The 9,973-nt window shown below is 44.4% G+C and overlaps 1 pseudogene; it reads right to left on the reverse strand.

The window, feature by feature from the left end:
- Positions 1–8,800: 8,800 nt before the first annotated feature.
- LOC109438270 (2-iminobutanoate/2-iminopropanoate deaminase pseudogene) lies at positions 8,801–9,615 on the reverse strand (annotated as a pseudogene).
- Positions 9,616–9,973: the final 358 nt, after the last annotated feature.

Raw genomic sequence — 9,973 nt, forward strand, 5'->3', positions numbered from 1 at the left:
GATCCTTCATGAACAATACTGGGCTTTTTGTACCCCTGTGATTCTGTGTGTGTGTGTGTGTGTGTGTGTGTGTGTGTGTGTGTGTATGTTTCAAACGTAACATCCATTTTCACCTTGGGATGTGAGGTTATAACATAAAACACATTTCTATGTCATTTCTACTTAAATAAGATCAATTTTAAAAAACGACTTTGGTATAAATGTCTCAAACCACAGTCACCCACACTTACCATGTCAAGCAGTTACAAGTTCTACCTACCCTCCCTAAAAACTCTTTCCTTCTCCCTCTATGGATGGTTTTGCTCCTTTCCCAACAGTTTTAATAGCATGGTGGCCGACCTCTGCTTTCAGGTCTTCTTACCCCGTCACTCATTGTGCCAATGACATTTCCTTAAGAAGCCTCCTCGCCATCCCCTGTGAGTCAAGACCTGTTGTCTGCTCCAGAGTGACGTCCATGTTGTGTTCCGTGGACTAGAAGGCCCGCCCCAGCCCTTCCCTTCCATCTGCTTTCCAGCCCTGGGGTCAGACATCCTAACCTTCCAATCACACTGACTTAGCAAGCATTTTGAAGTCACTGGGGTAGTTGCTAGGTGTAGACAGGAACAACACACAGGCTTTACACTCTAGGATGTATCATTTACTGGAAGGTAAATCAACTGACACTCAGCACCTTGTGTAGTGAGTCCTGCTAAAGAGCAGAACAAAACCAGAGCGTGGGTTCCCAGATGTTTGCTGCTCGTGAAGTTGAGTGTGAGGCGTCTTTTGATTCCTGAGCACTGTGGTCCTTGACTGTCCTTCATCTGTGCTCTTCCCTCTGCCTGAAGCGTCCTTCTTCTGCTTCCACTTCTGCTAAAGTCTGGCTTATTTTTTAAGTTGCTGCTCAAATGTCAACCATAAATCTTTTCCTTTTAGATACTCAGTTTCCCTTCCAGGCCCTCTTAGCACTCTGTTAAAGCTGTTATAGTTTTCCACTTACAGGACTGTCTGCCCAGCCAACGGTCAGGTCCCTAAGGGCGGAGACGACCCAAGTGATATTTGTCTGTGTATGTGGGGTGGGGGGTAAGTAGTTCCTCCTTAAAAATGTCTGTTGACTTAACCAATGAAAGAAGCAAGACATTAGTCTCTCAGTAAAGGCCTAAATTTCAGCTGGTATCTGAGAACATTCTTTTCTTTCATTCTCCCAGCATTTCCTGTGAAAATTAAACACTTTCTCCACAGTGTGTCGTCACTGGAAGTGATCTGACCTGTATGTTAGCAAACTCATTTGCACCATTCAAACTTTACTCCTAATGATCCAGAGCTGAACACTCACCAAGCCCCTACTGAGCCTCGAGGGCCGTGCTGAGCGCTGGGGAGATGGCACACAGCAGAGGCAGGCGAGCAGACAGGCGGTGCCCAAGAGGAACAAGGCTGACTAGCAAGTGTGCACAGAGGGCACATGGGAGGGGCTGCAGCCGGTTGGGGGAGGAATCAGAGAAAGTGATGACTAAGCCAAGGCCAGAGAGCAAAGTGAAGGCGCTGCTGGCAGACCTCCCACGGGGAGGGAGAGGCCAGTGCTGGGCAAAGGATGGCAGTGTTTAAGCATGGCAGAGCATAAAGCCAAGGTGGTGATGCGGGGGCACAGGAGCCCAGAAGGGTGAGCAAGGCAAGGACCCCAACAGTCTTGTGCGACACTTAAACGTTTGGGTTTGATAGTGAGTCAGGATGTTATGAGGAGTCAAGAGGGGGATCGTAAAAGGTTTGAAGCTCTGGAGGATCTCTGGCTCCAAAAAGCCACCAAATAGAAATACAACAGGGAAATAGCTTAGTCAAATTAGGTGGAAGTATCAAAATAAATAATGACAATAATACATTAGAACACATTGAATGAAAAAGAGTGTATGAGTTTGTACTCAGAAATATAAATAAAGTGTAAGTGACACTGGAGTATAAGTTGCCACCGCTGCCATTTTATAGACGGGGAAAGTGAAACTCAGATGTAACGCCATCTGCCTGAGATTGCCGTGCGACTGACGGCCAGCCAGACTCCAGATTCGGTGTGTCCCACGCCACCACGCATTCCGTGTTCTCTGACAACACCATGGAGGGCCCATTGCAGAAATTTCACGTTTCGTTCAGTGGAAATTTTTTTGCTGTACCTTGCTTAACATAGCAAAGTGGAAGACAAATCACTTTCTATATAAAGACTTAACCAGACAATATGTTGCTCCCGGATGAAACCCAGTCAGCCTGTGACATCTGTGCTCAGAGAAGAATAGCTTCAATTCTCCCGGAAGACATTAGCATGTCCTGCGTGTCCAGGTCTGGTTATATAACCTTTGTGAATGGAGATAGGAGTTATTTTAGTCCATCTGAAATCAGAATCCTGTCAGTCTTAAGGTCTTGATCCTATAACCATATCCTAGTGTGTTTGCTGAATGCAGGTGAACATGGCTCTTAATATGTTCCCCCACCCCCAAAACACAGTACTATTCAATGAACACCTGTAAAGTCCCTATTTTGATCTTGAGCATGATGTTGTTTGTTAAGGGGTATACAACAAAATGCTTATTTTTTTGTAAGTAAACAGAAGAAATGCTACATGTAATATGGGCTACGTTCTCAAAGATATTACAGTGTTTGAGGGGGAGATGAGACATTTATGAACAACAGTGTATAGCAAACAGTGCTATAACAAAGTACTATTCTAACAATAAGTGCTGTGGGCACCGGGGGGTAGGGAGAGGACTTAGCTAGCAGTGTTGGGACTTCAAGGCCTGACGGGTTTCCCTCAGTGGAAAGAGAGGAGGAAAGTGTGTGGCACAGGAGGACAACACGAACTTGGCATTTATGGGGAACAGTGAGGAAACTGGACTCTGGGTCAGAGAGTACATGACGGGGAGAGACAACACGAGAAGCACGGGCTAGGCCCAGGTGGGCTGACCGCACCAGACTGGGGAATTTGGGCTGCATCCTGAGGCAATTGGAAGACGATGGAAAGATGGTCTCAAAGTGTCACTTAGAAATTGAATTTAGGTGGCAACTAGCGGTTGATCTAAATACTACAGAGAAAGTATTGAATGTTGGGTGGAGAGGTGGGCCTTAAGATCATGACTGGACAGAATCATTGGCTCAGGAGGAGAGGTTCGTGGAGGCTGAGAGGCGGAACCCTGTTCCTCTCAGGCTGAAGAGCGCTCAGAATGGAACCGCGCAATTCAGGCCATTTGCTGAAAATGAAGTCAACTGGCAGGGTGGAGCCATGGCGAGGTCCGCAAAAGCTGTTGTGAGAAATGTGCTTCGAAAGAAGTGAATGTTGGAGATGTCCTCTTGGCCGCTACTCACACGTACAGATCTGAGGCCTCAGCCTGCTTTTCCTCCAGTCTGACTTCGTCACGGGTCCTATTAATGGAGGTCCTTCTCCTGCCCACATGCGAGAACGGATGCACAGGGACAGGCCCCGTACCCCACGACCTTGCTATTCCATCTAGTGATTGTAGTCCCAGTGTGTTCCTGTTATCCAGTATTCCATAGCCCTCTTTTTGCTTTCATTTATATTTCTTATGTTAACTAGCGTGTTTGAGCACATTTTCATGTTTGTTAGTCCTTTCTGTTTTCCCTTGCCGAGCTAGATCCAGGTTTATTATTAGAAGTATCTGATGGAGACAGCTTAGAAATGGAAGCGGGGGGTGGGGAGGGTGGGGGCAGGCGGGGAATAATTACATCAAGGAAAATAGGAGGGTATAATAGGGGAAATGAGGAGATAAAGATGGAGAAGGGGAGGGGACTTCCCAGATCAAACTCCTAGACCCTCCCCGGAGCCTGACCACCTCATTTCTTCCAGGACCAGTTCCACATATTTCTCCCACTTTCTTTTCTTCTTTCTGGACCAGACTTATTTCCCTAGGTCCCTATTCTTCCCAAATAATTTAGTTTAACAAGGATCTTCTTTCCCAAAAATCCTATTTGCACACATTCCAGCCAGAAGGTCAAAAGAGCCTTCATCCTGGAAGTCGGTTCTCATTCGGATGGACCAGGCTCTGCAACGGTAGAAGATGGTGGGCTACATACGTAATAGTAGGAGTATTATTAGTACTCACCTTTGAATGAGTGGGGAACCCCTACAGGATGAGCCTCATAAATATTGGCTTCCCATAAATATAGAAAGTTGTGATAATTTCATGACCTAATGACATTTTTAGAACCATGGACACTCGCTCTGAGGGAAGCCAACTGACATATCATCAAGACAGGCCAGCAGCTGTGGAGGGGTCCCTGTGGGGAGGAATGGAAGCCCCTGGGAAGTGGTCCTCCAGCCCCAGCTGCTCCTAGGCTGAGTCTCATGCGATGCCTGCGTGAGAACCCCCAGCTGAGCCGTCCTGTGTCCTGACTCTGTTTGAAATGGGAAGCTGGACCTTTGCTTGTGTGTTACTCTGACTGTTGGGCTTAAGCAGCCTCCGTCCTCTCTGACTCCATCTAACTCTGTGATGCGTGTTGGTACTTTTTCCCAGGAGAGCACTTGGAACATACACGAGAGTGTGACTCAGAAGCCGCTTTCAGCCTTCCTTCTGAATGGGAGTGATTTCTGTCAGGTTTTCTTTTGAATGCAAGTGGACTGGTTGAGCTAAGATCGACTTTATAAAGTCTCTCTTTTTTCTTTTACTAACAAAGCTGTGAAGGAGAAGAGGGCAGTGAGGGTGATGGATGCAGGGCGGTGTCTGAGATACTGCAGAAAGCAGGAGGGCGGTGGAAGAGCCACAGCATTCATGCACTAATGGTGGTTGTTTCCTATCTTCCCCCCACCTCCACTCCCCACCCTCCGGGGACCTCCATGACAACAGGGTCACTGCTAGCCCTGGCACCTGTTATCACAGAGCTGTGTGACAGCCCAAGGAAAGTGGGTGGCTAGGGTCCTCGGAAAAGTTGGCTCCCCGACATTCTTGGTGATAGAGGGAGAGCACTGAGGCAGGGAGTGGGGCAGGAGGAGAGAGGAGAGATGGGGTGCAGGTGAGGATGTGCAGGCACCCGAGTCCAAGGTGAAGAGCATGACCAAACTCATCCCACTGGAATGCAGCATGCGAGTCAGGAGAAGTGGCCGACAGGACAGCACTCTGACATCTGACGTGGTTGCTTTCCATTGCATTCTCAGTAAGGTTCTGTGTACTGGGAGCTCCGTGTCACTGTGTCACTAGCCTGAACTTCAGAGCTCACCTGCAGACTGGCACATATAGTGATGGTGGGCTGCTTCACCGTAGGAAATCTATCATTGTATTAATACAGTTGCATCAGAGGTCGGCCCATTGCACCTCGTCTCTTGGGATGCTGGTTGGTTAGTTTTCAAAACCAGGAGAATGTGGAAATCTTGTTCAACATCATGGGCCTGAGGTTATGACCCTTACAAAAGGAGGGAGGGGCGTGGGTCTGAGAATGAACAGATTTGGGTTTGAATGTTATTGTCTGCGTTGGCCCGTCCCCATGTCCTCTGACCCTACTCCAGAACCGGACAGAGGCCTGTCATCCAGCCAGTGCTCTGGGGAAGGCCAGCCTCCCTGCCTGCCAATGCCCGTGCTCTGCGTTGTCCCTGGCCCCTCGTGTGGGGCCGGCTGGCCTGCCCCTGGACTCGGCCTCTGGCCACGGCTGACCGTGCACTTGACCCTGAGCTTCATGTACCATGTCCCATCTCCAAGTGCCTTGCTCCGTTCCAATGTCTGTTTCTAGGGCTCTTCTTTCATTTCTCTAAAATCAGTCCGTGAACAGTTTGTTAACAGTGTCTAAAGGTTGAAACTCTGATGCCTTAAGCCTCGGAATATGTGAGAGTCCAAGTTGTCTGCACAATTATTGTTGATAATATTTAACAAAATTCAAAATTCAGTAACTATTTTTCTTCTTATGTTTATGGATTTTTAAATGTTTCTGTTTTTCATGTACTATAAAATATAAATAAGCATATGTTATAAATCATGGTTATAGTTCATATTTTATATGTTATATTTTTAATATAACTTAAAGATATCTTAGCATTACTGTGTGTTATGGACTGAACGTTTGTATCCACCTCAAATTTATATATTGAAGTCCAGTGTGACTGTGTTTATAATTGTTATTTTTATAAATAAAGACACATTACTTTTCTGATAACTTTTAGTGTAACCAGTATGGTAGTTTCTCCAATTATTTAAAACAATCTTAAAAGGTTAGGAAAATTAACATTTCCTTTCACATTTATTCTCTCATTCAGGGTGGTAGCATGATGGGGGACAAAATAAGGGCAGAGGGGCTGGAACCTGGGGACCCCATTTCTGTCTCTAACTTTTAGCAAGTTATTTAAGCTCTTTGGGCCTTGTTTCCTCCATGTGGTGAATCAAAGGATTGAACTGGAAACTACACTATGACTAAACAGAGGAGATAATATTGGGGAAAAAAAAAAAAACCTCAGAGAATAGCCATTTTCTTTTCTGAAAGCGTTCAGGGATGAGGACTTGGGTCACAGCCAGGCAGAAGGTAGCCGCTGTAGCTTTGACTTACGTACGCTTCTCTGCTGAGTTTCAGAAGTGAACCTACGTCGGGGTGAAAAGGAAGCAAGAGCCAGCATTTGTTTGGTCGTCAAAACCAGTAGAACTTGCCAGTTCTTGCCAACCAACCAACCGTTTTGTTCTGCTTCTTCTGGGCATGGGGAAAATGTGACTGCGTTCTGTCTGGCAGTACGGATTGCAGGCGTGTTGTGGTCGTCTGGGCAGCAGATGGTCAGTGAGTGACCCACACCCCAGGCTGGGCCACAGTTAGTGGTGCGCAGTGTGCCAATGGGGATGAGGGAAGTCCTGAACCTGTTAGAAGGAAGCACTGTGGCTTTGGCAGAGGAGGTGAAGAAGTCTCACATTTTTTGATTGATGAATAGTGGTTTCTTCAAATGTAAAAAGCTGCCCAGATCATGAAGTTAATTACATGAGTTTTTTAAATTAATCAGTCAAATAAGGAGGCTTAAAACTTGCCAAGGTTCAGCTTCTGGCAGTGTGGTAGTGGATGCGAGCCAGGTAAGAAGACATCAGGAGGGAGTGGTGTGCGGCGTCAGCAGGCAGGTCTGCTCTGCGCACTGTGCAGTATCATGGCCTCCCGATGCACAAGGCAGGCTGCCCTGTCATTTTCTAATTAAACTTTCTGATTTGAAGTAAAGGCAGCTTTGTGTGCATGTAGGAGAAACAGTACAGCGAAGCCACAGGTCCCCTCAGAGTGGTGAGGGGACCTCAGAGTGCCCAGTGGTGGCATCGTGCACACGGTACCAGGACACTGACAACACATCCAACAACACATCCAGGACCCTGACACTGACACAGCCAAGACACAGGACATCTGCCTTGTCCTAAATCCCGGCAACCGCTGCCAGCTCACCATTTCTGTAAGTTTGTCATTTCAGGAATGTTCTATGAATGGAGGCAACAGTGTGTAACTGTTTGGCTTCTTTCCTTCAGCACAGTTCTCTGGAGAGTCACTCAGGGTGTGTGTGTGTGCGTGTGTGTATATCATTTGCTCCTTTGTATTGCAGAGGGCTGTTCCGTGGTGTGGATGGACCACAGCTCACCCATTCGCTGGGTTGTTTCCAGTTTGGGTCATCACATGTAAAGCGCTTGTGAGCATTTGTGTGCAAGCTTCTGTGTGAGCTACACCTTCTCGGGAGTACGATTACTGGGTCGTGTGGAAGCTGCATGTTTAATTCCTTAAAGAACTGCCAGACTGCTCCCCAGAGTGGCTGTACCACTGTGCCTCCCCACCTGCAGTAAGTGAGTGAGTGAGTGAGCCAGCCAGCCAGCGGGTTTCGCCCCAGCCTCGCCAGCACCCGGTGTCGCCAGTGCTTTTTATTGGCCCATTCTGATAGGTGTGTGGCAGTACCTCACTGTAGCTTTAATTTGCATTTATTTCCCTGATGGTTCATTATGTTGAGTGTCATTATGTGGAGCATCTTTTCTTGTGCTTATTTGCCATCTGTATATCCTCTTTGGTGAAATGTCTTTTCATGTCTTTTGTCCACTTTCTACTGGGATTGTTTGTTTTCTATTCTTGAGGTGAGTTTTAAAAGTTCTTACATAATTGAGACGCTAGTCCTTTGTTGGGTATATTGTTTGTAAACACTTTCTTACAGTCTGTAGTCTGTCTTTTCATCATCCTAACATGGTCTTAAGCACCATGCAAAAGGTTTTATTTTTTATGGAAAGCAATTTATCAGTTTTTCCTTCTATAGATCATGTTGATGGTGTGAACGCTAAGAAATCTCTATTCAGCCGTAGATCCCAAAGATTTTCTGTTTTTATCTAAGAATTTTATAGTTTTGTGTTTTACATTTAAGTCTGTGATCCATCTTGAAATGAAGTTAGACTGATTCCATCGCTTTATTCTTGTTTTTCAAAATTGGCTTAGCTATTCTAGTTCCTTTGTCTCTCTGTATACATTCTAAAATTTTTCTTTATTTACAAAATATCTTGCTGGCAGTTTGAACAAAAATTACACTAAATCTGTATATCTGTATTATACCAGTGTGGGGAGAATCAGGATGTTTACTATGTTGAGTCTTCCAATCCATGAACTCCCTACATTTCTTCATTTATTTAAATCCTCTTTGATTTCCTTTTTTTTTTTTTTTTTTTTTTTTTTAATTTGCATGTCTATTTTATTTCTGTTAGAAAAATATTAGCTAAATAAAATTTTGGTCCATTTTTTTTCCCTTTACCTCTACCATTCAAACTTAAATCTTTAATTTTATTCAAGTAAAAGCAGAATCATATATCTGACATGAGAACTAAATAGTCACACCATTAAATTAATAGGATTTAACTGAATTAGGTGTATTCTTTATTATTTCTCAGGAATAGTAACTCATCTTTCCTGCATATTATTCCCCTTTACTTTTATTTATTTGAGTAACTGTGCAATGCAAAGGTGTCTCTTTTCTCACATCCAGTAATGTGAGAGTGCATAAATGTACTTTATAATATCAGTAACTAGATCCATTATCTAATCTTTAATTCATATTCAATTCCCCTTATTATATGGTATTTCCATAATACTTCAAATATTTTTGTCAGTCTGACAGTTTCCAACATCGATTATAAAAGTTAAGATGTTAATTTAAAAACATTAATAATTTTCCAGACTAAATAACACCAGGTTCCCTTAGAGTGATGCTGTTGTCAGAGGGCCTTGTACAGCTACTGCTTCAATCTCAATGCGGCCTCCTTTAGGCAAAGCAGCAACCTGGTAAGCAGCTCTTGCAGGAAAATTACTCTTGAAATACTGTTTGTAGATTTCATTGACAGTACCGAAGTCATTTATGTCAGCCAGCAAAACAGTTGTTTTTACCATATTAGTGAAGTCACAGCCTGCAGCTTTCAGAATTTCACCCATGTTTTTAAGAGCTTGTTTAGCTTCCTCTGTTACCCCTCCTGGCACATGTTGTCCACTTGAAGGGTCCATGCCTATCTGGCCTGAAATGTAAATGGTCCTGTCGACTAACACAGCTTGACTGTAGGGACCAATGGCCCCTGGGGCTTTCGTGGTGCTGATCACCTTTCTGATCAAGGATGACATAGCTAATCTTTTTCTTTTGAGGCCTCTTGGAGAGAACTACCCGGTACACTACCCCTGCTCGCGACAACTCTCTTTGATTTCTTTCACTGGCATTTTGTAATTTTCAGCATACATATTGCATATGTGATTTGTTAGATTTACACCTAAGTATTTCATTTTTTTCAGTGATTTAAATTACATTTTATTTTTAATTTTAGTGTCTATTCATAGCTAGTATTTACAGATACAATTAATTTTGTAGGTTTTCTGTGCATCCTGTGATTCTGCTGAACTCTCTCTTGAGGCTTTTTTGGTTGATTCCTTGGGATTTTCTAGGTAGACAATCATGTCATCTACAAAGAGGGACAGTTTTCTTTCTTTCATTCTTATAAGTATGCCTTCCATTTCCTTTTCTTTGCTTATTGCAATGGCTAGGACTTTC

The sequence above is a fragment of the Rhinolophus sinicus genome, chromosome 1, assembly GCF_057876585.1.
Source record: "Rhinolophus sinicus isolate RSI-liver-muscle chromosome 1, RSI-T2T, whole genome shotgun sequence".
NCBI lineage: Eukaryota > Metazoa > Chordata > Mammalia > Chiroptera > Rhinolophidae > Rhinolophus > Rhinolophus sinicus.